Source organism: Hydra vulgaris, chromosome 03 (assembly GCF_038396675.1).
Source record: "Hydra vulgaris chromosome 03, alternate assembly HydraT2T_AEP".
NCBI lineage: Eukaryota > Metazoa > Cnidaria > Hydrozoa > Anthoathecata > Hydridae > Hydra > Hydra vulgaris.
Window position 1 is genome coordinate 157,466 of NC_088922.1, and position 4,750 is coordinate 162,215.

At 27.2% G+C, this 4,750-nt stretch overlaps 1 long non-coding RNA gene across 1 annotated transcript; it reads right to left on the reverse strand.

Annotated features, from left to right (window-relative positions):
- Positions 1 to 319: 319 nt before the first annotated feature.
- LOC136077609 (uncharacterized) lies at positions 320 to 3,179 on the reverse strand. Its single transcript, XR_010637117.1, has 4 exons — positions 2,945 to 3,179; positions 2,537 to 2,723; positions 1,834 to 2,070; positions 320 to 1,736 (listed from the first exon to the last, which is right to left on the reverse strand). It is a non-coding gene; the product is annotated as an uncharacterized LOC136077609 (long non-coding RNA).
- Between the last annotated feature and the right edge of the window lie 1,571 nt (positions 3,180 to 4,750).

Genomic DNA, 4,750 nt, shown 5'->3' on the forward strand with positions numbered 1-4,750 from the left:
TGTATAAATATTGAAATATGAAATAAATATAGAATGTATAAAACTATTCTGAATCCTGGGTTTTTTCTGGAACCCGGATTTGCGGGGTTCTGAAACCCCGATTTGTGTGGTTCTGGAACCCCGTGGGTTTCAGGACCCTGCATATTGGGGTTCTGAGATAGTGGTTTTAAAACTTTTATGTTGAAAAAGGTTCAAGAACCCTTTTCGAGTTCCGGGTTCTAAAACTCCTCAAATTCGGGATTTTGAGGGGTTTCGGGTTCGGAACCCTTTTGGGGTTCTAATACCTGTAAAGTATTAAAAAAAAAAAAACAAAGCAATATAATGGTTTCTGACGTAATCAGCCGTGTCAAATTGGGCAGGAAGAAATTGCTTTCTGTCTTCACTTGGATATAATTTCACTTTTTTTATTTAAAAGATTCGGATTTTTGAAGAAACTTCATACTTTTCATTTATGCAAAATATGCAGGAGTTTGTTGTAGGGTTATAAGAATTGCATCGTTTGATTATTTTCCATTTAACAACTGGATTTATATCTGAATGTATTAGTTTCCAAATCTCCTTTGATACTTCAGTGTCATTTTAATTCTTAGGAATATTGAAGGATTTCATATGGTTAACATATCTAATTTTAAATGATGTTTCACTTATACCAAGTAGAATTTATTGATAAAATGTTTTTTCATTGGTTTAATGAAGATGAAGGTATTCTTTTTAAGATAGTTGCAGTTGGTTTCAAGTGAAATTTTGTTTGTTTATAATGTGACGGTTGTGTGCTTTTGAAATAGTTTTTATCTTCGGCATACAGATGTATCTTGTTTTTTTTTTGTGTTTCTGTTTAAAATGTTTTGGAGTTTATGATTTATTGGGAAGTGTTTGTCAATTATAAGTAAAAAGCTTTTTCCTTCACTAGTGCTAACATTATTACTAAAAAGATGGTTAACCCAAGTGATTTTGCGTTTATGGTTCTTGGTGTGAGGTAAAGTTAAATTCGGGTGGTATAAAAGTTGGTAAGCAGTAGATCTTGGAAAAATTTCTTCATTAGTTGAATTTTGTAAAAAATCTCCAAAAATACAATTATCAATATTTTAATGTTTAAATTAAGCCTTGATTCTTAGGATATCTTTAACAAAACCCTGCAGTTCTAATGGGTAAATAAAAATGTGATATCAGCAGAAATAAAAACAGAAAACTGATGTCTACATTAGGTGAGAGCGGGGCACGTTGTCGTACTTTTTATATTTTTCCAGATATTTCAAAAACTAATTGGTCGATTCTCATAAAAACTATTTTATGTGGTAATTTATCATTATAGTTATTTAAAAAACAACTTGGAAAGCTTCAGACCATATGAGTATAACATGCCACTATTTCTAAAGAAGGCTCCGTGGTATGACAACTTGCCCCACCCCAGCTACATTTTATTACAAGTGTAGGTCTAAAAGGTAAAAAAAATATTTTCAATAAGAAAACAAGTATTATCGATTCATTTTTCAGCTCTCTGCTATTAGCTCAAGTACCAATGCAAATAATACAGTAGCTTTCATCTTCTAACGATGATAAGTCTCGTGTATGTTTTTTTGTTGCTTCCCTTTCCCTTAGCAGAACTTTTGCATTTTGCACCTGCTAATTGATATGCTAGTTTCCTAACATCTTTTGGTGTAAGACCAAAGTAAATATCTAAAGCTCTTTGCAAGTAGCTACAGAGTTCAAGATGAAGCTCCTGTGTCAACACTTGTCTAAATAAAATAAAATATATACCAGTATAAATACATATTTTATAGAGTCATTTTTAATAAATATTATAATCTTTAAACATATTAACAATATGCAAACCTAGGTTGTGCGTAGCCAGTGTGAAATGATGGTATTGTCGATTTTTCTTCAAAATCTTTTGTAGAGGCTTTTGACAAATAGCGTTGTAGGGTTCTATAGTTAATGTTAAAATCTAGAGACACCTGGGCTATGCGTCTGCCATTTAACTTTACAGCTTTCACAGCCTCAAGGATTGTGCATTTAGCAGTGGTACCTCTGCTTGTTTTTCTTTGATAATTGCGAAACATGATTTAAAATCTAATAAAGCAAAAAAAAAATATTACACTATTTTTTGTAAGTAAATTAATAAAGTCAAATACAAGTTAGTATAACTTTATAACTGTCTATAACTATCATTTATTAATGTTGACTTAGGCTTAATAATCTTATTTATTATGCCTAATTCATTTTAGTGATGTTTATAATTTATAATAAGTCTTGTATGTACTATTAACATTCATTTAAGGGTGTTACAGCTATATGGGAGTATAGAGGCAATTTTTTTTATATGACAACTTGCCCCTTTAAAACAGGACAACTTGCCCCACATGGAGTAGAGGAAGGTTTGACCTAAATAACTTTTTATCCTTGCCGTAAATCTGAAAAATGACTAGCAAACCAATAAAAAAATTTTCAAAACTATTAACATAAAATGTATTAAACACAAATATTGCATATTGTACTGTATTGAACATTTGAACAAAAAAGTTTAAAAGTTACTTACCAATGAAATTTTTACTTTTTTTGGATTTGTGGAAAAACTATTCTCGCGAATTTCATGAAATTAACTGAGCAGTCATTTTCCAACACCATTTATATAGTATAAAAAAATCGTAGCATCAATCCAGCCATAATATTCCGAAAAAGCGACTATGACAACTAACCCTTATGACTTTTAGCCCCGCTCTCCCCTAAGTGTTAAATGAAAAGGATTTATTCAGTTTAAAAGATCTTCTATTTTTAAAAAATTTAAAATTTCTATTTTTTTATAATATGATTCTTTGTTCGTTTTAGTTTAAAAAAAATTACTTTTTTACTGCAAATTAATTTTTATTTTATTTTATATTATTGCATCATTTTTTATATATTATTGCATATTATTTATACTTATTTTACATTTCATATTTGTTACCTTTTACTGCAACTTTTTGTATAAAAGAATTTAATTTAATAGCAAATAGGTTATTAATCATAGAGTTGAGTATATAATAAATGAGATACTTCAGTGTTTTAAAGCTTTGCTGTCAAGTTTTTTTCGTTGTTGTTCTAAGAAGCTTCGCTTTATTTTAAATTTACTCTAACTGCAATTGATGCCTACTCAAGAAACCATGATACCATGATTCTTCTTATGATTCTTCTTTTTTTAATATTTGTTTTATCATTATGCATTTAAAATTTTCTTTATTGAATAGTTTAACGATATTGACTTTGTTTAATAGCTAATAGCATGTAAGTTTGGTGGTTAGTTTTGAAGCAGCTTTGCATAAAATATGTATGTACAATATGAATGTATGCAATATTTTTCTTTTATTATTATATAGATAAATTATTACACTAATGAATTTTTGGATAAATATTTTATGTTGTTAATTTCAAAGAAATAACGGCACAATTCAAGTTTTAGAAAGCTAGTCTACTGTTTGTTATCGTATCAAATCAATGTATATGAAATATTAAGAATTTATAACGGCTAATTTAATGAAGGCTAAGTTGTTAAAATAGAAACAATAGCATGGTAAACTAATTTGCCGCTTAACCTCTGAAGCAGATGAGAGGAAATCTAAGGAAATTCAGCTACAAAGTTGCCTTTATTTTATATGCAACTTTTGTAGCATTTGTCAAAGCTCAACATGTGTAAATTTGTTTTAATATCATGCTTCTGATTACTTGTATCTTTAACATGGGATTTAAAATGCAAAATAACAATGTAAACTTAAATTGCTGCAAGCGTGATTTGAATTTTTTTCTAAATCTGATGTGAGCCTGTGTTTTACGCTGTTCTACTTCAAGGCTTATCTTCACCATGCACTTATGTTGTCTTGAGATTAACAGATCAGTGATGATTGCAACTTGCCACTAAAGTAGGTCTTTTAAATGCTATTGATCTTTTCTTTATATGTTGGCAGCTTTTTTAAAAAAATAGTTGTAAAAACGTAGGTTTAGTAGTAGGTTTACATTAAAAAATATTAATTTGTTACTTCAACCGTATTTAAAATTAAAGAATCAGTATGTCATTTAGTTTTTTTAAGATAAATTAAACTGTCATTTTAGAGTCTTATTTTATTAGATGACAATTTCAATTTTGAAAAAATAATAACTTTGATATAAATATATATATATATATATATATATATATACATATATATATATATATATATATATATATATATATATATATATATATATATATATATATATATATATATATATATATATATATTTACATCAGGAAGCGAAACAAGTTGTTGAAGAAAATTAGATAAGTGTTTTTACTAATTTATTATTGCTCTGTTCTTTAAGAACATTGAGCTCTCTATTTGTAGAATACACTAACATAATTTTTATATATATATATATATATATATATATATATATATATATATATATATATATATATATATATATATATATATATATATATATATATATATATATATATATATATATATATATATATATATATATATATATATATATAGGGGAGAGTTGCCATAATTGGAACACTTGGATTTATTTTTGAAAAAGAAATGAACTATGGTTGTATTTTGTATTTTATTAGTAAAACGCTTTGTTTTCTACCTTTTGACACATTTTGAATGCTATTCCTCAAATATGTATGTGCACCATTGATTTAAAGTTTTTTTGCGTCGTTTTTTTTCGCTGATCTAATATTTTGTTTAAGCTATATTGATTGCGCTGGGTAAACTATACTGCTATA